Source organism: Aquila chrysaetos, chromosome 10 (assembly GCF_900496995.4).
Source record: "Aquila chrysaetos chrysaetos chromosome 10, bAquChr1.4, whole genome shotgun sequence".
NCBI classification, from domain to species: Eukaryota; Metazoa; Chordata; class Aves; order Accipitriformes; family Accipitridae; genus Aquila; species Aquila chrysaetos.
In genome coordinates this window covers 4,943,141-4,969,728 of record NC_044013.1, presented here as the reverse complement: position 1 = coordinate 4,969,728, position 26,588 = coordinate 4,943,141, and the positions used below count along the sequence as shown (strand labels likewise).

The window sequence follows — 26,588 nt, the reverse complement described above, 5'->3', positions numbered from 1 at the left end:
TTATGCGTGAACTTGATCCTTACCTGTTGCTAGCTGATGCAGTGTCAGTGGTTTCAACAGCTGCGTTATGTCAGTTTATACCACCTGAATCCCTGGCCCATGGATCCACGCGGTGGAAAAACACTGGCATGAGCCCCGTACTGTGGGTTTGGCCTGCAGTGAGTAAAGGCAATAGTAAGACACTCCCAGAAAAATCAACGCTTGGGAGACAAAACTTGACATGGACAATCCTTCTTCCCTTCCATCCCCAGGAAGCGGTGGGGTTGTGCCCGAACGGCAAGCAGCTCCCTGCAAGAAAACACTGGCATAACATGACCTGGTGCTTGGAAAAACAAAGCAAAGCAGGGATTTTATTTGTCTAGGCTAAACCTCCTGCTGCAAATTTATAGGCTTTTTAACTTGCTGTGCTACCTGTCAGTCTCTGAACAGATGCACAGCCTTCAGGCTCTCGGAGCTTGCCAGCAACTGGCATCCTGCTGGGAACTGTAGGAGGACTTTCAGTATGAAGCAGGGCAACCTAATAATAGCACAAGAATACATTGAAACCGATGCTTGCACAAAGAAGTAGAAATGGGTAACCTGTAGTTCTGCTTTTTTTCAGCCAGCAGAAGGACGTATGGGGAAAAACCGTAGGCCATTGACTTGAGCGCTTGCTTGGCAGCGGGGTGCTGAATACCTTGGCCAGAATAACCAGGTGTTTCATTTTCCCCAAAGCTGAAAGAAGCCATAGATATGTAAAAATAAACTTTTCTAAGCAGGCATGCTTCTCAGGCTGTTCAAAATTTACTGGGTCTAATTTACTATTTGAGTGAAAACAGAGGGATAGAAAAATATATCTGCATGAAACATGCGTTTTTATTTTTCTTGGTATTATAACTGCAAGTTTCATAGTTCCTTACCTTAAAAGTTCCTAAGGGTTCAGTTCGTAAGTCACATGTTATTTGAATGAGGGACGCTGCATGAGGCTGATAGATACGATGTGAGGCTGTTGATAGACTTCTGATACTTTGCCAGGAGGCCTGCCTCTGTGATAGCGTAGGATATCTTAGGTGACAATAAAGGTGCATGTGTCAGCAACTAAACTGAGCCCTGGTATTCCATAATGAAAGGCTGGGTAGAGCATAGGAGACTGGGACACTGGGCTGAGAAGCATCCTTCCGATGTGATGTGCTTGGCAGGTGTAGTGACCAAATTTTGTTCAGGACATGGCTGGGGTGTACGGCTGCTCTAGGCTTTCACTTTTTTTGCCAGAAGTGACTTCTTGTTAGAAAAAAAGAAATAATGTTGAGATTAGAATTGACAAGACATGAGAAAACAGAAATAATTATTAATACAAGCATAAGAAAACTCGATTTTGGCATTTCAAGGAATAATAGGAATTCTTGATCAGAAACACCATCTGCCAAGGCAGAATTTCCCTCAGCTGGTTAAGGTAAATTGAGCAATGGTAAATTGTTCTTTATATTTATTTGTGTTTCTGGAAAGAAACCCACAAATTATTCATTCGTAAAGATTATTCATAAATCTCTCAAAGCCATTCCTGCTCCTTCTTACCTCCTAGCATCCTATATATTAGGAAAGGACTACAGCAAATCTATTTTCCAGAACCTGGGGAGAAGTCCTGTCTCCTGTGAGGCAGAGTGGAAGTGGTGAAGAAAATACAGCTTTGGGCAGAGTAGCATTGAGATAAAGTCCAAAAATCCCCCCCCATGCTCACTGATTTCCAGGAAGGCCACCTTTCACTGAAGACAAAGCGTATAGGAAAAAACATCACTAATGGTGTTCAGAGGTAGTCTTGGACTGCAGTTTTCTCTTTTGGGGAATTTTGGTCAGGAATTGATGGAAATTTATGGGGAAAATATCTAAAGGACCTATAATGTCAAGAGTGAGAAACTATGTGCTGAAGCTGTTCTTAAGTTTCAGCATATGTGCATTCCCATCTTCCTTGGTGGGAGCTAGGTCTTCCTAGAGCCTCGAACAGCAGTTTTGTGTTGCTATTACAAAGATGACTGGTGTTTTTTTTTTTTTTTTTTTTTTTTTTTTTTTTTTTTTTTTTTTTAAAGTTATTAATGCTACTTCCTGTGGCTTTCCTTCAGACCAGAGAATTGGATTTGGTTAAAAATATCCCCCCATATGCTTGTGGGGGAAAAAAACATAGTCTCTCCAGTATTTTCAAGGCCAATTAATTTTTTAATTAACAGAAGTATACTTGAAAATATAAAACATTCATTTGTGGAAATTGGTCTGTTTCCAGTTATTGCTGGATTAGTTTGGCAAGTCGTATTTTTGAAAGTAGAAAATGAAATTCTCATGCAGAATCATAAATTGTTTAACTTCCAACTCTTTTTACTCTATATTTTGTTGTATTTTGTTTAGATATGTGCCATATCTACTGTTTTGATTAAAAAGTATAATTAATTTGAAATATGGTTTCATTTTGGTTTTCAGTGCTTGATTCAAAATCACTTATAATTTCCATCAATTTCTTAAGTATTTTTCCTGAATGGCTATTACTCTGACTCCTGCAAAGTAATCAGGCACAATCTCAATAACAGGAATGTGCAAGCACATGCTCATTTTGTGAAATTGAAATAATGTAAAAGTTTTTAGTGATGTTTTAGTTCACTTGTAAATTGAAAGAATAAGGAAAATGTTTTGCAATTTGCAAACGTTCATGTATTTTTTCTAGAATTTGCTTTATATATATTGTTACTGGTGTAGAAAAAAATGGTTTAACTTATGCTACCAAAATTAATGTCAAAACTAATTGACCTTCATAGGCAGATAATTTTATGCTTCTTTGAACATGGTCTGTAGGATCAACCCATGGATATTACATTCACTTCACTTTTCAGAAATTACTTCCATAAAAACTCTTACAGTGACTTCACTGAATAAAGAGGACAATAATGGTAGTCTTAAAATTTCCAACTTTTTTTTGGTTGCAGAGTAGTCATTGAGCTGCATGAAACAGCTCATGTTGCAAAGAAAAAAGTGGGAAGCTTCCACTTGAAATGGGTTTTGCAAAAAGTGAAGTTGTATTTAATATGAAGAGTGTTTTAGTTATTTTTAGAGGGATTTTGATGTGCTGAATATCTGATGTATTTCCATCAGTTTTGTTTCTGTGCTTTACATATTTACACAGAGGGAATGAGAAAAAGTAGTTTGCATTTAGGTTAAAAAGGGGAAAGAAAACCAATAAAAAAGTCTAGATCCTGAAACAAATGCATAGTCAATAAGACAAAAAATAAACTTCTAAAATTTTGAAAGATTTTACATTCCATTAATAACCCTTAAAATGATAGATTCCTCTGAAAAGATCTTGGTGGCACTGTGCTGCTGCTGTAAATATACATCGCCAAAATCTTATTAACTTGTTTTCAGCATGATACCTCCATGCCACTGTAACAAGGCACAAAGGTCTGACTTGTTTTGTCTGAGAGCCAGGTGATGAAGAGCTCTAAGCGATGTGCCCTACCCTGATTGACACTATGATTTGTGTTCTACTCGAGTTCACAATTTGAAAAACAAGTACAGTGATGATGCAGTAGTAAAAAAAACGAACCAAAAAGACACAACCCTGTTGCATTTAATGAAAGATGCTTAAATTATAGCAGAGTCATTCCTTTATTGCATTTGCAATGTCATATTTATCGCATCATCTTTATGGTTTTGTAATTAAGGATTCATTGCGGTTTCCGCTGTACATCCAGTTATTCAGCAGTTCATAATTCAGCCCGCTTAATTTGTAACATGCTGAAACTTGGCAAATAAATTGTTACTCTGCATGCAAATTGTCGTCTTTTTTTAATGGCTTCAATTGGTTAAGTCCTTTTAAGCTCTGGTGATGAAAAAAACCCACAAAGAGCCAGACCTTAAAAAGTATGTAGGTGACAAAAATCCCCAACTCTGACAAAAGTTTGTAAACTTCAAGCAGTGGAATTCAAAATTGCAACCTGAGCCTCAAGCTGGGACACTGCTTGTCTCCAGAAATGCCTCTTTTTTTGCCTAATAGTTATCTTTGCTCCAGAAACCTATAGGACTCTGTGTCTTCATGCAGTGGCACGCGGGTCACTGAAGGACTAGAGCTGAGAGCCCTGCTTAGAGTAGGACATATCTGCATGAACAGGCCTACGGAGGAAAGCTTTGTGAGTATTTTATAATAAAAAGATGCCCGTTCCAGTAAAGGGAAAATCTGGTTTGAATCTCCCTTTCTAGTCTGAGGGATAGGAACTTCTATCTTGCTGGTTTAGAAGAGTATTTAATTATTAGGCTATACAAAATGCTGGTACAGAAATAGGGAAGTTCCCTACATATCTGATGTTGCAACTGTGCACTGTGTATGGGAGTCAATTAGATCAGGAGGAGATAGGCAAGCAGAGAGAGCCTGATTTCATAATCTAGTAGTTATGGACACAGCATACAGCTGGGTGGAGAAGTCAAGGGTTTCACAGTCGCCTGCTGTACACCATTGTATTTTTTTTTAAGGACTTTATATGTATAGATAATCTAGATTTACATTTTTAATGTGATTAATGTTATTGCCAAATAGCTACCTGTGCAGCCAGGAGCCTTGATAAACTTTCTTTAACCTCTTGTCGTACAAAAAGTTCAGAGCACAAAGAAGAACATTGCATATCTGTGCCTGCCAAACGTATCCTTGGCAAGCTGTCCCTTGAACAATTCTGATTTGTTTCCATTTAATTAATGAACACTTTCCTGCTTTGTGATTATTGTCCTTGCCTGAAGTTGTTCCCATTATAGAGATGAATAAATAGTTCTCGACATCAGTTTCTACCTGCTTTGTAATTTGTTACACCATCAGGGACCTGTAACTTGTCCTTGCTTTTAGTCCCTACTAATTCTGCCTCATCTTGTTTCTTTATTTTTGTCTTTTATATGATTTCTGTTTTGTCCTTCAGAGTTAAAAAAAAAAAAAAAAATCTTATCACTGGTGTTCTTTTATTGCTGTTACAAATATCTTTCATCTTTTTTCTTTGTCATGGAACATATTTCCTTGGTTGAGGTAGGAGGTCTCTTCGCTCCTCATTCTAATACCATTTTCAGGAGCTGCTTGTGCCACATAAATGTGTGAAAGGAAGAGCATAATTTATCACAGACATTTTCTGCGTACATGAAAGGAATCTTCTACTCATTCTCCCATTCTGCTGTGAATTTTATATCTATTCGCACCTCCGTTACTTTCCTTTGAGTATTTCCAGTGAAGCTAGATTGTAAGGCCTTTGGCAAGTGGAGGTCTCGAGTATGGTGTGAGCAGGCTTTACACCCAGCACGTGATTTACTTGTCTCTTAAACATGAGGACTAACAAAGAGAGTAGGAGGACTTCTGCGTTGGCTGAAGCACGTTTCTGGGGATTGTTCAGTGAGTGGTTGCCAACAGCAAGCAGAACTGTGCAGTATTTTCCATTTGTAAATTATCAATAAATGAATACTACGTTCAACAGATAGATAAATTATTCACAAAGAAAACGGCAGGTTCCAATCATCTTCAAATTAATGCCTTCCTGGCATTTGGGGTACTGGCTAACACAAAATAATTGCTTTGGCGTATGCCATACTGTCCTATGAATTTCACAAGTACAAGGCTATCTTATAATAGCTGTTAACCACAAGATAAGACAAATTAGCCACCTTTTTGGTAACTGGTGCATTAAACTGTATGTCACCATAACTTACTTGCATAACAGATAGCTCTCTGTCTGCATGCGTTATTATAAGGGTAACGTATCCTAGGTTTGCCTCTCCAGTTGCACTACATCGTCCTAAGCAAATTGTCAGCATGGCATTCACAGCTGCTCTCAGTGTGTTGCCATAAATGATAGATGAGTATGACATTCTCTGGTTTTGAGTGCTATGCAAGTTCAGTACTTCTGGACTTGTTTACATGTCCCTTTGAACACTATGGAGATATTACTGAAGTAGGTGAACTGGTTCCCATACCAAAAAAAAAAAAAAGAGGTATTCCCATCAGGAGCTTTCTTTCACACTTGATTTGAATGTTTGAATATGGATACATTGGTATGTTTGTTTTTGTGTATTCTGTGCACATAATTCATTCCTCTTCAGTCTGAATATATTATTTTAGACTAGCAGGGACAGCACAAGTAAAATTGTTTGAATGAGTATAGTTGGGTTTCTTGGTAATATGTCCAATCCAGTGCAAAGGACTGGCAGGGAGCAGAGTCCTGGACGTTTAAAGCTTTGGTGAGACAAAGAGAGGTCATGTTGAAGAAATGTGTGTACCATGTACACTTTCTCTGCATGGCTGGTTGCAGTTTTCATAATACTGAAATACTGTGAAAAACTAATGGGAAAGTGTAGTTGTGAGTTATCTGAAACTAGGAACAACTTTTGTCTGAACATCTTCTAAACTGAGATTCAATTCAAAATCCTCAGGTGACCTCTCTTCTTATAATGGAGTTTAAGCACACACTGGATCTGGAAAATTAGACATTGAGGTCTGAATTTTCCATTATGAACCTGTCTCCTCTTGGAAACAGGCTTGTTGGTCCTAGCATATACTAACAGATTGCAGTGCTATGGTGGCAGTTTGAAGTATAATTTATCTCTTTGAATAAAAATGTCTTTTGAAGAGAGAGACTAGCTGTTCCTCTCTCCTCTGGATATAGCAGTTTTGTCAGTGCAAACAATTTCTGTTCGCTCAAATTTTAAGGAAATAGTGATTAGGCAAAGTAAAAATTCCTGTTGTTTTGACAGAGACAAAAAATTAATATACTTTAAAAAAAAGACTTGATCATGAGAAGGTAATAGAATAAGATTATTAATTCAGCAGTTTCTTTGAGGAAATTAGTTTTTTGGGGCCTTCATGAGAGATTGGCCTAATTTCCTCCGAGTTTTTTCTGGTAGGTGCTTATCAGTGAGGAAGCCGTGGGTGCAGCTGTAGGAGTGTTCACCCTTCCATCGGGAGAGTGCTTTTGAAGCGAACGTGCCCGTCATCCTTAGCCTGCTGTGGTTAATGTTATGGAGTGGCCTTGGAGTACGTGAACTGGTATCAAAAATTAGATGTGAAGATCCAGTGATTGCCTGTCACTCTATATTGTCCTGCATTTCCCCATTGCTTTATGGAATCTATTTTGCGTTGAAATATTACGGGTTTTATGTCTAAAATTGTATTTCTGGTGTTGATGGTCAGAGGTTCCCAGACAGAGGAATGCAATGTTCTTTTGAAGACTGAAATATATTTATGTCTTTGTTAGGGAAGCTCTGGTACAGCTTCAAAATCTAAGGATAGTAGTTGTTAAAATCTTCAAAGTACACGGACAAGATCCTGTGCGTCTTAATAAAGTCTAGCATACGAAGAGAACAAAGAATGAAAAGTGCACTGTTCCTAGTCTAATACATAGTCTGGTTTGCAAAAAATGGTCATGTCTTAACTATGGAATTGCAAGGCATAAAATCAGTTCAGTACAATTTTTTTAATTAATTTATAAAGTTGGGTAATGGATTTTGAGTACAGTGGTTTTAATGTAACTTATTGCTTTGATTTCATAATTGTTAGAAATGTCTTATTTTTTTTATTCCTAATTTTAGTTACTTAATCCTCACTTTAGTAATTATCTGTGTAGAATTTAAATCTATCTTCTTCAATGCTACTGTGATCTTTTTGACAATATGTGGCATTAAAACATTTCCATAGCCATCTCAGGTGATGTCATGAAATACTGGGATTAGAAATGAAGCTGTGACAAGAGAACAAAAACTTTAAGGAAACTGTTCTGTCACCTTGATGTTACTCCTTAGCATTTTTGTTGCAGAGCCATAGTTAAAACTCCAAGCTTGTACATGCTCTGCTAGGAAAGTTTCTTTTTACCTGAACTTTGTGATATTCTCTCAGCCTGTGTTTTTAATAATTCCTTCCATGTTATTTCAGTTTATTTCTTATGAACTATCATATTATTTTGTTTTTCTTTCTTGGAAGCCCAGAATTTCTTTTTTTCTTTTTTAAAGAAAAGAGAGAGCGAGAGAGAAGCACCAAACTGTTGTTTATGTGGAAACTATGCAAAGTGAACAGCAGACAACTGAACGCTTCATTAATCTCTGGTCTTCTTTTAAATTTATTACTTCTCCCAAAATCAGTAGACTGAGGTCTTCTAACTTTTACCCTGCATAAGGGTCATTGCATAAATCTAAGCATGATGAGACCTGAAGTTTGTTTTCATGCTACTGTTATAGTCGGAGCTAAAGTCTCTTTTTCTTCTGAGATAGTTCCTGGTCCATAGCAGAATAAGTGGCAAGGCAGGATCAGTAGATCAAAAAAGTTGAGGTTTTTACAGATCTGCTGGTTTGATAGTTCATTGCATACTAAATGAAGCCCACCAAGCTTTATTGAGTGCTTCTTACATCAATTCTATATCTGACAGATGAACTGGAACCTCAGAAAGGTATCTAATCATAATTTCAAGATTCTAAAGTGAGAGACAGTCTGCAGCAGCCTTCACTATTAGTTACCCTCACTATCAAAAATGTATACTTTAGCTCACATTTATCTAGATACAAGTTTTGGTCTATGAGTTTTTCCATTACTTTTTTTTGTTACCTTTAAGCAATCCACAGTCAGAAATCTTAACCTTCATGGAATATGACCTTGTGTGGTTCGTTAGAAATAAAATAGGGTGCCGATTGTTTCTCTTAGTAGCTGTTTTTATTGCAGTCAAATTTTTAAACCTCCAAAATAGGCACTGGCAGGGGAGAAATGATAAGAGTTATACTAACAGCATATTTGGAGTTTGGTGTGAGTTGATTGCTTGTCACATGAAAAAAAATATTGTCATTGTCATCACCACAGGTCTTCAGATTTTGAAGAAAACAAAATGCTGATGGACACAAAGCAGAGCTGAATTTCAACAGAAGTCACTTGCAACCTGTTAGTATATTCATGTACAAATTCTCAGGCCAATCTTGTCTCAACTTAATTTGCTACCTGGAGTCCCACTGACCCCCCAGTAAAGGAAAATGAGCTGAGTATTAGAAATGACGTGTTGAAGACATGGGAGAATTCATCAGCTGTTTATAATGTAGTATGAACTAAGTCATTTGCAGATTATGGGTATTCAAAAAGAGAGACAAGTGTGCCCTGGAGGCATTTTGCTTTTCTTCTAAGATTTATTTTTTTATGCATTGGGAAAAATTGATGGAAATCAGCAGTAATATTTATTAGCATAAGTTACAAAGAGTTACGATTCAAGTTGTGCCATTGGTGTATTAATCTTACTGTGCCATTGCATGAATTCAATCAGGCTGTTTCATCACATGGTGAATTTGACCTATAATTCAGTGGAAGGAAAAGTCCCCTGTATGGGATAGTTCACCTATGCAATTTTTTTTCTGGAAACTGCCTCTTGATCAGAACTTAAATTTAGAGAAAACAAATAATCTTAAGAGGCAGATTAAGAAGGGACACTGGATGGGGAGCCACTTCTCCTTGTCCAAGGTGAAGGTAAAAAGAGTCTCTCCCACTCTCCGCTGGTGGAAGGTGTGAGGAGTGACAGGAGCCAAAGCCAGGGTTTGCTGTACCCAGGTCAGGAGATGCAGTAAGTATTGGAGCAACCAAGGAAGTCTGGGGGAGTAGACTGCTCAATGCCTTCACGCACCTGTGCTTCTCAGTGGCAGAGTTAGTCTGGTTTGGAGCACTTTATCGTGAGTGTCCGAGGACCACCACAGTCTTCTGAGGTCACCTATTTGTAATGAGCAAGGCTTGCCTCAGTGGATAATCTTTAAAAACAGTTGTGGAAATGACTGTTAAAAAGAAGCCAGTTAAATCCTCTGCCATGACTGACTGATTTTACTGATGCCTAGAACCAACCAGAGCTTTACAGTCTCTCTTATCAGTGAATAATTCATGTTTTATGAGTGAAAAACCCAACAAAACTAAACCAAGATGTGCAAATATCTGTCTTAAGACTTTAACAGCTCATCTTTTGGATAAGACTATTATAATGTCATTTGGAGGAAGAAGCTCATACATAAAAATGAATGTTGCCATGCAACAAGTACTAAAGAAAGAGCCACAAGATTTAAGCCTTAATTAATTTTCCATAGCAGCTGGGAATGTTCAGGAATAAGGAAATTCAGGAGCGCCAGTGCTAATTAAGCCTCATTTGCTAGAAATCTGTGGCTTGTGGTTGATGGCTTTGATGTTTGAGGGAGTATAAAGTCCAGCTGATACTTCTTCATGATCGTAATGTGTAAGGGCATGCTCTCCCATGACGCTTCCCTAGCATCTGATAAAATGTCTATGTAGGCTACAGCCTCTCTAAGTTGAACGCATGTGCTCTCTGTTGCGTAGATGCTTATTTTCTCTAAATTTGTAGGAGCTTAGTCATCTTGGAGGTCTCCATCACCTCTGTTCAATTTGTGTCAGTATCTTGTAATGAGACCCACAAAAGCAGATGACCTGAGGTTGTGTGCAGAGTTTGGGCTCCATAGGGATGAAACAAACCAGCATAAGGGCTGGTGTTTGTAAGAGGGCATAGCTGAATGGAGATTTGTAACTGCTGATGTCATGTCAGCTAAAAATAATATCTGTGATGTTTACTATTTAGGCGACAGCATCCTCTGCTGCTCTGATTTGTTAGAATGAATTTGCCAGGCTGGGGTGCGTTAGACAGAGATTGGCATTGTAGAGAAATTGAAGTGATTTTTAAAAGACACAAATTAAATCTATTACTTTATCTTTTTGTGATTCTGTTCCCTGTAGATAAAACTTGATGTATCCATTGGGTGAAAGGAAAGCAAAACAGAGCCTGTTGGCGGAAGTCTCAAATATTATGGTGAGTTGATGACCATAAAGGCATGTAGGTATAAACATGAATACCTTTCCTTCAGCTATACATTCTCAGCTTCTTAAACTCCTACAGCGAGAAGCTGAAGCGTGCATGACCGGCATGGTCCTATTGTTTCCCCATAACATTGATTTAGTGTATGTAAACAGAGAGTCTGGATATTGGTGGCATTCAGTAGAAAATATTATTGCAATTAGATCACACCTTCCTGTGGCATGTTGTTTTGCTCATTGAAGGAATTAATCCTTGCCTCACAGAATATAAATGATTAAGAAGAGCTGAGTTCTCTCCAAGCTGCTGAAATGATTGCTAATTTTTGAGTGCTTTTCAAATGATCCGTGGAAAAGATGAACGTAAAGGTTAGCAAGTTATGCTCCATGGCTGTGACGCAAAGGGCAGGTTTCTAGTCTAGCAGGTGCTGAAGCAAGTAGAAACATCCCATTTCAGAGGCTGACACAATTATGGATTAGGTAGGATTAGAGAACATTCAGTTCATTTCTCTATTTCTCTCTCCTGTCCCACCCCAGTTGCCTTTGCCAATTGTTACAAAAACTCACTGTTTTCAAGCGACTGGTGAAAGCAGCTCTGTTTGAATTCAGATAGCAGTGGACAGAGGCCGACTGAGTCACTGTCGCTTTTGACCTTCACTACAACTTTAAGCCCTGGAAGTAGTCTATATCTTTAAAGGATTTTTATGTTTGCTGTCACCAAACATGATGCTTGCCTGCTGAAAAAGGATGGAAACTGTGCTTCCTTATCTTACACAACAGGAAACAATATTAGCCCTGATAACACACCCACTTTCACCGCTATCTTTTTCAGTATCAAATTTTGCCCATCATATTCACAGTAACAAAATGTATTACATGCTGCTATGTTGACTGTGACTTTAGAGGAAGTTTGAACAGTAATCACCAGGGGTACAATTCACTTGGATATGATTCAAAACATACAGTTCAGAGATTAATAGATAACATAAAATAAAATTACAGATCAATGTGGCAAAGGATCATTCTAATGTGTTTGTAATCATTTTCTCATCCATTGGCTGTGCTATCTCCCTTGTATATTGGCAGGGCTGCTTATCTAGAGGTACTGCGGCAACTCTCTGAACGTTTTATCACCTCCTTTAAGAGCGGAGTCAATTACAACTCTAGATTAAAATAGTGATGTACTTCAGGGAGTGAAAATGATATCCTGTTATATGTTTTCTGAAATTGCTGGTAGGGCCTAGCTGATGAGTCATAACTCAAAACTTAATGAAATTAATAGAATGGCTTTGGGGTCGATCTCATCTTGGGGTGGGGGAGGATGCAGCTTCCTCCTGTACTGAGAACCTGTGGCAGCAGAAATCAGTACCTTCACCTGCAAGAACAGAAGGGACTTTGGGGTGTGTGTGTGTACATATACGCGTGTGAGACTGAGATACCTGTGTAATAACACAAAAGATAAGAAATCATAGTGATAAGAGGGTGCAGTTTTTTTCCCTTTGTAGAGACAGAGAAGAGCTGCGTGCACCTCTCCCAGTTTAAGTTCATTCTTTCTACTTTCTTGCAAGTCCCTGTATGCTGCCTTGCTAGTTTAGCAAGAGGAGCTGAAACTAGTCTTGTTGGGATTGCGTGCAAAAAGCCCTCAGGTGAGTATGAACACTGATGTCATGGACAGGGCCTCAAATCAAGAACCACAAGAAGGACAAAGAGGTTCAATCTGCTGAACATCGTAGATGCCTGTATATTAAACAAAAATTATGGGGAAAATGAGAAGCTGTATACATCCTACTCTGCAAGTCAATTATTCTCATTAAACTAGAATATTTTATTGCATATTGCACAAATATAATTGTTCTACAAAAAGAAGACAGATAGAAAAATTGTTAATGACCTTCAAATACGTAGAAGGTTACAGAAAGGAGGGGAATCTTCTGGTTTTCATTTCAAGGTACACGACGAGGCACTGAGCTTTTAAATGCTGTAGAGACATTTTAGATGTCAGACAGACTTTTCTAGTGGTCAAAGAGCTTATCTAGAGGGATAGTGATAGTTTGACTTGTGAATGTGACACTTTTGTTCCTTTTTAATTTGCTGTGTGTCCTTTTGCATGGCTGTGTGAATATATACTGAATAGTCATCCTAAAAAATAGCTATTTCACAAAAACATCTGTATTTAAAGGTGGTTGTGCTGAGACATCTTTATGTCCCAGTGCAAGCCGATTAAGAAAGAAGATCCTTAACATCAGGTAATGTGTGAAAGGGGGGAAATGGCTGTTGATTAGGGTCTTTTAAAAACACAAGATTCTGAATGTTTTGTTTTAAAATTCAGGCTCCTCCATACTTTACTGCAAAGCTCTTGACAATCTTTTATCCTTCCTGTACCTGCACAAGGAAGAAAGACATCCATGCCCATTTAAATATACAAAGGTTAGTATACTTTTTTTTTTCTCCATTGGAATCTTGGTTCTTATCCCAAAGGTTTTTTTTATTCTCCAGGAGTGATTCTAATTTCATCCACATTCAAGTTACATTGTAGCAACTAAAGTCATTGGCCATCTCTTAACATAAAGATAAAAAAGTGTTTTCTTACAAAGGAGATCAGAGATGATAAGAAGATACATTGAACCGTAAATGCCATTGGCTTTAGTAAGAGGAACACAATCTGGAATGAGATGAAAAAGCAAAGGATCAATGCAAAATGCAGTTGCACAGCCCCTGAAAAGGAAATCTGAGGTTAGAGGTTGGAGGTGTAACTCGCATTTGAAAGTCTGTTACAGTGACAAGAGTTACATAAGATGATATATTCTAAGGCTTTTCAAAGAATTGCAAGTTAATTTTTAGATCTTGCCAGATTATTCAGATTTCACTTAGTATGACAGTCTCTGAACTAAGATTACCTTCACTTGATCTGTATGACTCAGAAAGAAGACATATAACAATAGGATTCTAAATTTTGAGAGCCAAGCTAAATTCTGATGAAATTTCGTGGAGAAATACAGCCTGGAGACACCTATCTGGACTAATGACAGTGAAGCAGTTTTGTAGAAGCTGTGAGATTATAGATTTAAGTACTTAGCAACATACATTCCGTGTTACATTTAAAAAAAAAAGTAAGATTATATATATATCTAAGTTTTGTGTAGGTATCTAAGTTACATCAAAATGCAAAGTGAGAGAAAGAAAAAAAGAAAACAAAAGTAGTTGGTTATTAATCTTGGTAAACAGTGTACCAACTACATTGGAGGAATATATATATATCCAGGAATGTATGATTTCTTCAAATGTAAGTTAAAAATTATTGCCCTGAATTGTTCATTTCTGATGTTTCTATTTTCTCCTTTATGAGTTTATCATAAAGGAGTGGTTCTCTTCTTCAGGATAAGATTTTGGAAAATATAAACAGGAACTACTTGTGTCTTTTCCAGAATGAGATTAAGAACAGAATTAATCATTATGCTTATAGCAAAAAATAAATGTAATAGCCATTTTGTTGGCAGTTATATCAAAATTTGGTAAAGGACTTTGTACCTTGGAATGGGGAAGAATATTTAGCTATATTTGTTTGGGACTATTAAATATCAATCAGCTAGAGTCCCTGAAAAATCCATCTAAGGTGAGAATGTCTCTGTGAGATATGGAAGAGGCTCAGCAGAGCTTTGCCTGTGAATGTGATGTCCAGCAGAGAGAAGGCCATTAGATTGCCAGGCTCAGGGAAGAAGAACAGCAAATCCAGCTCCTGCATTAAAATTACTGCCTTTTCTCCTTCTCTTGGTTCCTGGCAGCAGGGGTAAGGAGCTGCCAAACTCAAACACAGAGCAAGGCATGAAGATTGGAGTAGAGCAAGGCATGAGATGGGAATTGGAGTTGGATGAAAGGGACCGACCTGAACAAGGAGACCCAAACTAGAAACTGTCTTGGGCGGGCCGAATATCAAGATGAGATAAAGAATTGGGAAGAGGAGGGAAGGAGAGAAGATGACTGGCTTAGCCACATTCAGATCCAAATTGTTTAATGTAACGTGACAGAGACATGCCCATTTTGAGCTAATTCACTGCCGTTCAAAAGTACTAAGTTCTGAAAGCAGCGTATTTTTTGGGCAAAGTACACTGATTGAATACTTAAGTCCTGGGGCTGTTTCCTGTTTTTTAGACCTGGCAGTTTTTGCTGGCCTGAGTACTTGCCATTGTATTTTATTGAACAGTATAGATAACAAATTTAGTTGCATCTCTTTTTGTTGTGTTTTAAGTGCTCCTGCCTTTTTTTTTTTTTTTTTTTTTTTTTTTTTGTCTCTCCAGGAAATAATGTAGATCAATTTTTGGCATTTGGCTTTCATTGGTATTTCAGTATCGTGTGTATTTCAGTGGAGCTTGAAAAACCAACAGGATCATATATGGTGCAGGGAAATGAGTTGGCAGACTCTTAAGGTAATTAGGCAGCAATGCAGAGACCAGTTTTTCCTTCTAAACTGTTGACTGGTATGGATCTGAGAAAGGGGACTGTTATCTTTCCAATTTATCAAAAAAGCTTTGGCAAACTATTTATTATCAGACAGCCATTGGCTGCTGCTCATGCCATAGCAGGTGTAGAGCAGGCGATAAGATTAAATGGGCTACAGAGCTTTGGCTTCATTCTAGGCTTAGTTTTGCTCCCACAAAATTCAGCAAGAGCTTTGCCACTGACATGGAAAGAAGACATGGACCTTTTATTCACAGTGGGCTCAGTACAAGACTTGGAGTACCATTGCCTTCTATTGTTGACATTCGTGCTGCATCCAGAGTGGACCCATATTCACACCTTCGGAGGAGGATCAGGAATCAAGCTTTTCCGTGGCGGGTGAAGAGGTACTATGCAATTGTTAGGAATTAATTTCAGAAGTTTGCCTTCTCAGTATCACCTGCATTCCAACACTCAATTACTAGTTTTTCTGTTTTATTCTATGATCCAATTTTTGCTTTCATTACAGTGAAATTAATGCTTATTAGCCCAGGGCTTCATTGTACTTGTCTTGTATCTAGCTGCAGCCCAATTTCTGTCTTGCAGTTTATGCCAGAAGTCATTGCTGACTGCTACAATTTTAGACATCTGAATGCAATTAGGTTGCAGGATCTCCCATCTCGTTGCCTTTTTAAGCTAAGTTCTGACTTTTAAATTGTACTGATAAAATAGAAAGAGCCTAAGTCTTAGGGCTGTTGAGTACATGGAGTGTTTGAGTATACTTTTATGGAGTTATTCTAACTGCACTGTCCTGTTGGCAAATCTTGACACTTAGGTTTGATATGTGGCGGTAGGATGAACTTTTAGTACACTGCTAGGATCTTATCCATTAGGTTTGTTTGTAGTAAAAAAAAAAAAAAAAAATCTTGCTGCCGTTTGTTGTGGTAAGTTTGAAATCTTCAGAGTCAGACTGCATTTTGAGAACTTTTCTACTCTACTACACCTCTGATGGAGAAAAAATATTGACATCTGCCATGCCATTCTATGGTAATATCTACCCAAACCCCATCTGAGCTTTGATTTGAATCTTTATACATAGGAAAAACACCTTGCAGCAGTGTTTTCCCCTTCAGTTACTTACAATTATTAGTATTTCCCAAACAATGAATTGCTGTTTGTGTTTCTCAAAGTTCAGGAAAATAAATTCAGGAAAATTGAGTTCCAGAGGATTTTTAAACAGCTTAAGACAGTCTTAAGATCATTGAAGCATCAAGTTAGTGTTCTTTGTGGCAATAAGAGCTTTGTAATCTGTCCAGCTCAGCACATTAGGAACACTTGAGCTGGTTTTTATGTGCTATGCTTTCTTCTAGGGAATATATAAAAGAACTTATGAAGATCTGAGGGTGTTCTGATTTATATGTTGTGTGTAGAGCTCCAGAGTGAACTGGGACTGTGACTGGAGCCATAGAGATGGATCTACAGCTAAAGAGCTTTCCCTTTTCTGAGGTCAGCTGAGTAGAGCTGGGATGGCAGCTGAGTTGTCAGGCTTTCTGAGCAAGATGTATACATACATACAGGAACGCAGAGATGTGGCAGCTCCTGGTGCATGGGTGCTTTTTCCAGTTATGCACTAGGAGCTGGAGTCAAATGTGTATTTTGTCAGTGAGATCCCTAAATGGGCATTGTACGATGAATTAATTCAGGGAAATCCCGTGGCCTGTGCTCCGCTGGAGGCTAGTTGATCACGGTTGTTGCTTTTACCTTGTAGTCTGTGCATGGATGATGTCTCTAAGAGTACAAGAAGAGAGAAATACAGATTAATAACTCCAATGTACGAGATCTTGCTATTTTCCCCCAAAATAACTTAACTCATTCCGTTTGGAGATTCTCTGAATGATGTCACAGAGAGCACAAAGTCTACTGCATATGACCCAGCTGCTGCTGTTTTTTTCTTTTCCATAAAATGCATAAACTATACCCATGAGTTTCATTTAACATTATAATTTCTTTCCTCCCTGAAAAGCTTTTGATAAGTAGCTTAATACCAAAACACTGAACACTGTGGTATTAGGTGGTTTTTTTTTTTTTTTAATTTTAAATTTTTTGAACAGAAGCCTCTATCCCAAAGGAAAGAATTTATAAAGCCCGATAATCTCACTTTAGTCTGATGTTTAATTAATTTTTATTTCAGTTGCTCAATTTCAGGGAATCTAAGGTGTTTTGCAGGAAGAAATAGAAAATGGGAGCATTGTGAATTCTGTTTAAAAAGGAAAAAAAAGTCATGAAAACAAGCCTCATAGGAGAGCACTGCCTCCATTCAGAACAAAATCTTTTTATTCAAGTTTCTTTTAATGAAAACTATTCAGCTTGCTTGTTGTTTTGTTATTCTGATAGATGGATAGTTTGAATGCTTTGCAGGACTATTGGACCTCATAGAGCAAGTTAGCACAGAGTCAGTGCACTTAAGCTGCAGCAAGCTGGAACCTGTATTTTATCATTAGTGAATGTCATTATTCACTGCATTTGCCTGAACCAGAGGAGCAGAGGGCAAAATCAAACTAGCAAAACCCTACTTCTTTACATATAAATACTTAACCTGGCCCCAGACGTTTCATCTGTAGATCATAATTCCTAAATAGTAAGAAATTACGGTAGTAAATATTTCCAAGTGACTGAAATAGCCATTATTTGATTGCCGTTGGAGTGAAAGGAATAAGAAAGAGGCTGAGTGTCTCCCTGGATCAGCGCCGGTGTTTGAGAGGCAAATGGAAAATGGAAGCCCTAGAGAGAGAGTGTGAACAAAACAGAAGGCGGCTCTCTACCTTCTGAGTGGTCTGCTGTATGCAAAGGCCGAAAGAGATTATTTTTTTTATGCTGTCTCTTTTTTTTTTTTGTACCCTCAACTGTTTAGACTTTCAGTCCCATAATATGTATTGACTTTGCAGGCATAAGCAACATTGTGCAGGACTTAGCATTACTTGCCATCTGAGCATGGAGCAGGGACCATTCCCCTCACTAAGGGTAAATTGAATTTGTCCCTGTTCCTACAGGTTTATATGTGAACAGGTGTCTTAGAATATAAACTTCAATGACGAGGGTAAAAAGCAGATGCTCTTTTGCTGATGCCTCCTTTTAATCTTTTGGGAATGTGGTTAAGTTTAGTACATGTTGTGAAGATAATGAATTTACCTGTGTTGAACACATATAATCAAAATAGAAAATCCCTAGTTATAATTTGGTTTTAAGTAATGGCAACAAGACAACCCTTCATTTATCTTGACTGTTTCTATACTGCTCTAAGGTCTGGTAACCCCTAGAGAGTTCCATGTCAGAGCAAACCAATGAAAAAAGCTGCATTAACCATTCAAGACATCTAAGAACGAAACTTTTACTGTAATTTTCAAGACCTTCTGAAAAGAATATGATAAATCCAGTGATGAACACTACCAAATACTTACCAGAATATCAGAAAAATGTGCTTTTAAACATACCAAAGATTGATAATTCTTCCTGTGTTTTGTATGTCAGAGTATCTGAAACTAAAGCATTGTGCTCAGAGGAAATGTCTGACTAGCTGAGCAACAAACTCAGAACAAAACTACCTGCAGAAGTGTTATTTTTATGTTATTTATTTGAAAGTAGGGCTAAATGCCTTACAGAGTAATGCAGTTTAGACATGGGCGTAGCTACTGCTTGCCTTCAGTAACTTGCTTACACGCACTTTAAATCTTACCATACCCAGCCTGATGGGAATTCAGTTTTGTGGGGTAATGATTATTCAAATCTGAGTAGAAGCTGTTCTGAAAACTGTTATTTCTTTTTTTTTTTCCTTCCCTTCCCCCCCCCCCCCCCCCCCCCAATAGGCATTTTCTACCTGTGCCCTTGCAGTTTGACAGGAGTTTGTTCCAAACTTTAATGGGACAAGGGATGGGCTAATGATGGACAGCTCTGGTCTTTTGAACAGTCTTATATCCCTTTTTTAAGTACTTCGGGGGCACCGGGCAGGTTTATCATCCTTGCAGAGCCATGTCAAATTTTTTGGTAAGAAAAGCAGAGACACCTGCTGGGAATACCCTCGATGACCCCCGGTTTCGTAACCAGAGCTGTGAATTTCTTTAACTAGTCTGAGGTACCCCGACAGGACGAATACGAGCAGGAGTCAGGGAAGAAATCTGAAGCTTTTCTGCATTCTTTGTGCAGGGCTACTCTGACCTTTTCTAGTAATCCTTGTTTCATTTCTGACTTTCTGTTGTATCTTTGCTTCTTGATTACAGCTTCCTTTTCTGTGGGGAAGCTGTAGGCCACAATATGAAGTGATTAATGCATTCAGAGTAGAGTGGTTTATTTCACTGACTACACTGGAAACTCCAAATCGGAGAGTTTGTTTTTGTGGCAATAATTGCAAGAACTGGAATGGTGTGAATGAGGAAGGTTACACAGGCATGAGCTTAACTTTCCTAGAGAAAAGCTCCAAATGAAACCTTCAATCCAAACCCCTCTGAATCCTTACTATAAAACGTCTTAGTATCAGTGGGAAAGACGTTTGACGTAAGATCACTGGAAGCGATGCATACCGTCAGTGTATGTACAACATTGTTGTTGTGTAGAAGGGATTGTACAAATGGGCTGATGTAATGTTAGTGTGGGAATAACAAAAATGCCATTAAGGACTGCAGTAAATGGCTTGTGAATTACAGCACAGCAAAAGTTGCATTTGGCAGAATTATAAACTATGGATGAGCATATACAGGTGGGACCCAGCAATCCATCAGAAAGACATGTTTCCTAATCCCTAATGCCAGGAGGCCTGGCACTATGCAGCTAATAAAATGAGAGAGACAAGGGTATGTGAATGCACACTTTGCAAAGGGTCCTGTCCATGTATGCAATTAATGACGCTTCTGAATTATGGAGTGAGGACAAACACCATCACTATTGCAAAGGATACCAGAGGGTTCATTCTGGGCAGATAAAATAAATTATGTAGTCATAGAATCACAGAATGGTTTGGGTTGGAAGGGACCTTAAAGATCACCCAGTTCCAACCCCCCTGCCATGGGCAGGGACACCTTCCACCAGACCAGGTTGCTCAAAGCCCCGTCCAGCCTGGCCGGGAACACTGCCAGGGATGGGGCATCCACAGCTTCTCTGGGCAACCTGTCCCAGTGCCTCACCACCCTCCTACACAGCTCCTTAGATCTTCTTAGCCAATGGCCTCAGGCAATTAAATGAGCCAGAAACTGAGCTCTCCACAAGCATTTAAATAGCAACTGTTCACATGCATGCACAAGCAATTATTTGGTGTTGAAATAAGAAAAGAAAATTGAGTATAAAATCTGTTGGGTAGGGAATAAAACTGTATTTCAGTTTCTTGGTCAGTCAGGAACTTTGCTAAGCACAATTCCAAGGTTTGGATAAGAAAAACAGGTATGAAAAAGAGAATAGAAACACCAAGATATTTTGGATAGTTTCTATATGTTTGATTAAGTTGTGGCACAGTGTAAACACTAGTCTGCATGAATGCACACCTGCCTGTATTGAATATTGTGTGTTTAAAAAAGTAAAAGAACCATTAAATGACTATCTGTACCTAATTACCTGTAAAAGACCCTGCAATGTTAAGCAGACCAACACCTTAACAAACTTAGAATTACTGTATTTTGGTTTCCATATGCACTGGGTACATAGGCAGGGCGTACAAGTGAATGATGACATAATTGGGTGAATCACTCAATAATTTGAACAGTGAAAAGCTGCAAGGCACATACTTGGCGGAGGCATTTTCTAAGTATAAAAAATGGGCTCCATTTCTTAAACAAATAATTTTGGATACCTGAGACAACTTCCACAGTATCACTCTGATTTGTTTTTATTTCTTATCGGAGTTTGGTAGTAATGCAAACTTTTAAAAGATCGCTGCAAACTTAACATTTCAAAAAATCATTAGTTGTTTTTCTTTCCAATCAGCTGCTTCTGATTCCTTAATTTTTTTCTGCAGTGCCAGAGTCTAGCACATGTGAAATCAAAATTCATTAGCAGGAAGAAACTGTGAGTTATAGTATTAGATTATCAAGTTAAGTAGGTTCAGAATGTTAAATGTGTTGAGGGACTACAAATCTAGAGGGCAGACTTTTGGGGATGATTATGTCTCTACTCCTTCCTGGGCTACAAATTCTAAATACCTGTAGAGACTTTGATCTTTAAATGGAAACTGCTAATCTCAAGTTGTCCAGCTCTAGATTTTTTTTTATTTTTGAAATATACTTAAACATCTCATGGGAATTTCAAATGCAACTAGATCCCATTAAATTCCAGAAAGTTTAAATATCTAAATAGGTTCCTATCTGTACTGGAAGGTCTTAAAAAGTCTGGCTCTAGTGAAGGGTGGACTAATGTTTCAACAAGGAACAGGGGTTTTTTTAAGATTTTATTTTTATTTTATTGTGATCTCTTTGTGCAAGCAGAGTAAACGACGTTGGCGTCTGGGGGAACCACAGTGCTATAGGATGATGAAATCCTTTCCCGATCGGTAGTAGAGCCTCCAGGGCTGTCTGTGTGTGTTTGGTGCTGCTGTCTGGGAGTTGTTGGGTGCACAGCTGGGCTTTGGGATTTGGACTGTGGGACCTACAGCCCCTGGTGTCCTAAGGGTAAAGTGAAAAGCAATTCATGCCTTTGCTGGAGAAGGTTCTTCCTCCTGGATGGAGGAAAGTTGCAAGGAAGTTCTTCATTTGTGAAGCTACAGCAAGATGCTGAGAAATTCAGGGAATGTCATAAGGTTATAACACAAAGTAAGATTTTAGAAGTTTGCTTAAAATTCACTGCTTTGTAAGCAGCTCCTTTATTCTCACTGTTTTTATTTTCTTTTCTTAATTGTGATAGCAGATGGTACAAAGGTATCTAAATAAATTCAAATCTGTAATGTACCGGATCAGTGCATGGTGTTTGCATTAACTCACTTTCATGAGTATCCATTTGTTACTGTTATTGTGAGTTTGTTGGTAGTGTATTGTTCCAAACAGGCACATGCACACACTGTTCTTTCCTTCAGATTTTACTTTGGTTCTCATCTTGCTGGTTTTTTCTTCATCTAAAGTAAGATGACTATGAACAGAAAGTGCATATTTGCTTTTCATATAGAGAGAAGATATTAAAGGTTTTTTTTCTATTTATTAAAGTTTTCTAAAGTGATACAGTAAGATTTCCAGATGTTAAAAGTGAAATACCTTGTAAGCTGTTTTTTAAAGGAAAAAAAATTTTTTTTGAACTATGATCTATAAGCTTATAGGCTTTGAACTCATACATTAAAATGGCATGTGCTTATTGTGTTTTAAAATTGTGTATTTAGCTGTACTGAAGCCTTTCTCTGTAGTACTGTAGATTTTTGCAGTGTCACCAAACCACTGTAGAGATGTGCTGGCATGTGTGTTAAGTAACCTTTTATTCTAAGGGAATTTTAATTCAGTGGTAACATTTTTAATAGGGTGCAATTAAAAGTCAATCAGCAGTATTCTGTGTGCGTCATGCTGACTTTCAGAAATGTAAGTAAATATATAGCGTGTTTTTCTGTGTTAACATGTGTGAGCATCTTCAGTTGGAATAACTACTTTGACTTGCCAACTACAGAACCCATAAATATGTTTAACGTGTATTTCAGAATGTGCAGAACAGCAGAAAGCTTGCTATTAAACACCTTATTTTCAGAGCTACCATAGTCCAAGAACCTGCTGATGTTTATTGAAGTTTTTCTATCTGATACCCTGTTACTGAAAGATCCTGTTTTGATAAAGATAGGTATCTTGGGGAAGACATAGGTGATTTGTGTGTGTACTGAATCACTCTGAACAGCAGTAAAGAAAGGCATTTTAAATAAGAATGAAAATAATGAAGGATAATCCTGGATGATACATCAGTTACTTCTCTTATCTTGTCCACTTCTCTTCCATGATAAAAACTGTTTCTGAGAGGGGAATTTAACAGGTATTTCCCATGAAATTTCTTGATATGTGCTGATCTGTCAAAACCAAATTGCTGATGGCAGCCAGTTTATTCTGATTTGTTTCTACAGTCAACCATCTTGAAAAAATATTTCATGCAGTTGACAGATTGGATTTTTTTATTTAACAAAATTCAAATTCTTGTGTTGAAAATTTAAGAAGAAATTACATTGAATCAACCCCCTGCCTGTAAAATTGAAGTTTGACTTAAATTCCAGTGATTCAAATTCTTGAAAAGGAATATTAAAATTATTTCAAAGTGTGGTTCCCCCCTCCAGATTTATGGCAGATTTTGTATACTCAATTTTTATCTTAATATTTGTAACACTCCAGCGTTTGTGGGTTGGTAAGGTATTTCACATTCATCTTCAATGTGGACTGCCATTGTGCTTCTCAGTGTTAAAAGGAAGTTAGTAATTTACTGTGAACAAGACCGAATTTATGATTAGAAATGTGTCTGCCTTTTTTATTTGGATAAGGATGCAGGCGCATGAGAAATTCTCAAGGAAGTCAGAAGTGCTGAGATCTAAATTGAGTGACTGGTATCGTATGTCTGTGAGGGCTTAAATATGTTCCTCAAGAATCATAGGGCAGCAGAAAAAGTGTTGCTAAATTCTTGTACACCTGAAACTTTGTCTAATAGAGGGAAGTAGAATAGATGAAGTTAAAATGAGAGCGAATATCTAAACTGAGATTACACAATGAGCTTGAGGAAATTTTTTCCCCCTATGTTATTGCCTTGGAGTTGTTCCTTGTATACATGGCTGTGACTGCACCAGAAAACAACTTGATGTTGGGGTGATTGTCCTTTAATAGTTTTACTTTTTGATGATGATTTAAATAGAGCTGCAGCTGACTAAAAATCACCAAACGTACTTGGATGCTGGCGGTCTCCCCTCCCTCGTACACCCTGCCACCACTGCATGATGTTGCCAAGATGAAACTTAGAGCGACATTTGCAGCCAGTATGTTTCCATTCAGTGACCTTAAAACAATTTAAAACAGCAGTTTCTGCCATTACAGAATTTAGTGTGCTCTGTTCCTGGGGAGGAACATCACATCCATTGAGCACAGCACTATAAAAACCAGCACACAAGTACACTCATGATAATATAGAGAATTCTCCTGCATGTTATCCCTTTTATTTTCCTGCTACAAAAATAAAGGGCAAGCCTTAAATCCAACTGAACTATAATGTAAAAGCTGAGCAACTGTCGGTTTTATTTTGGCTGGCTTCCCTGTGGAATTTCGAAGACACGAAGCAAACCAAAGGGCCACCATGTGGGAAGTATGTAGAGTTCGAGGGCTCCCTTTATGTCTACTGCAGTTACTGAAGTAAAAATGCACCCTAATTCCATTCAATTACCTTCACTGTAATGCTATTTTTGAACTACCATACATATGCATGGTGTGCTGCTCAGTGTGACCCTGCAAAGGTCAACAGAGCTTCAGGAGCTGTATGGTGAAAGGAAAATAATGATCCTACATGGGAAGAAGTGTTACTTTTTAATTATTTTTTTGGTTTCAGCAGCTCTTCTTTTTCTTTTTTTTTTTGCTATATCTCATTTGCCTCATCTGGGAGGAGTGCTTCTTTGTGGTGTTATGATCAAAGGGAGAAGGATGTCTCATAATACAAGGACTTCCAGAGTGTGCCAACGTTAGTAAAGAAAAAGAGGGGGAGGAAGGAAAAAGTGACTTTTCAAAGTATTTTATTTTCAAGAAATATGGTTTGTTTCAAGAAAACATTGGTGTGCAATTTGAATTGAGACCACTCTGATATCATGCTGTTGTGCTTTTATGCTATAGGAAGGTGTAATTGTTCTTTCACAGCCATTTGTTTTTTTTTTTTTTTTTTTTTTTAAACTGTAATGTTTGTCAGAATATTTACCCTGGTTTCCATTGCTTTGGCTATGAATTCAATGGTATAAAGCAGAGAAAAAAACTGGGGAAGATAAATCCCTAGAAAATAATAAGGGATTAAAAGATGGCAAATCTTATCCTTGAGAGTAGGAAGTGTTAATGAGACACAGAAGTGATTTTGTTCCTTTCTACCAATGAAGGATTCATCTCAGCAGAGGAGGCTCAAATTGTACGATTGTTATCATCTGCCTTGGAAGCTGGGACTTAACCACTGTCACTTCCAGGATGGAAGCACCCAACAGATAGATTTTACCCAGTTTTCAGTAACTCAGACAGGATACAGAGCTGGACTTTGCGGCTCATGCTTATCTTAATAAGAAATAACTAATAAATCAAAAACTGTAGTGTTTTGTTGCAGTGCAAAGAGGCAGAAGGTCACTCCTGAGCTGCAGATGAATTTAGACACATAGCAAAGCCTTTTTTCCTACTTCTTACAAAAAGTTTACTTCTCACCATCTTATCTTTGAAAGGCCTAAGAAATTGGGACTTAGAATATTTAATTTTTGTTGTTGTAATCTTTTTATGAAGATAAAAGTATTCCTTTTTGACATGGAGGACAACATTAGGGATTTTAGATTTCCCTTTTAACTCTCTTTTATCAAAAACATTGAATGTCTTGCTCTATTTTTTTTCTCATGTACAGCAGAGCTTGCAAATGCCTAAGTCTCTTGGGGAAACAGCAGTATTTGTAAGTGAAGAATAGAAAGGTGGATGAAAATTTGTTAAACGTTTACTGATTTTTTTAAATTTATTTATTTTTTTGGTGAAAACAAAGCCTGTTGTGTGGGTTGCTTTCATACCTCATACTTCACCAGTGTTCCTACAAGTTATATTAATTAGGATCTGCACCATGTTCTCAAACTCTGTTAGGTTGTTCATAACTTCTAAGGAGGGGTCTTTCCAAGTAATGACAATTAAGCTCCTACTTCTTTACAGCCTAAGACAATTCCTCCCTTCATCCACAGCGATTATGGCTATTGGATATGAAACCACCTCATGTAGGTTATGCCGAGCTCCTATTTTAAGTGAGATTCAAAAGTAGAGAAATTACAATATATACAACATTAACAGTCTTGATTCTAAGTCTTTTGCTTTCTCTCTTCTTTGCATCCAGCTTCCTTGAAGTGTGTGAGCTCTGCAGTCACGTCTGTATGTCTAGGGGTGGAGAAGGTGCTGTTCAGAGGATGGTTTGTATCACCTTACCTGACAGCCATCTCACAACAGCCTTAGTTTCGTTCCACTGCAATCTAGTGACCTCTGCTCGCTCCTCAGTGATGTGCCCAACCTGTTGTTATTTTTCTGCTATACCAAAGAAACGTGGAAGTATTTGAGCTTTTTTTAAAAGCAGCTCAAACACCTTCCGCTGAGGTGTATTTGAATAAAGCAACCTGATCAGCAGGTTGCCACGCAAGGTGCTATGGCTGAAC

The 26,588-nt window shown here is 37.9% G+C and overlaps 1 long non-coding RNA gene across 1 annotated transcript; it reads left to right on the top strand.

Moving 5' to 3' along the window:
- The first annotated feature begins 10,738 nt into the window (after nt 1-10,738).
- Nucleotides 10,739-26,345, top strand: LOC115347486. The gene is made up of 3 exons (XR_003925504.1): nt 10,739-10,811; nt 12,319-12,459; nt 26,276-26,345. It is a non-coding gene; the product is annotated as an uncharacterized LOC115347486 (long non-coding RNA).
- The last annotated feature ends 243 nt before the right edge of the window (nt 26,346-26,588 follow it).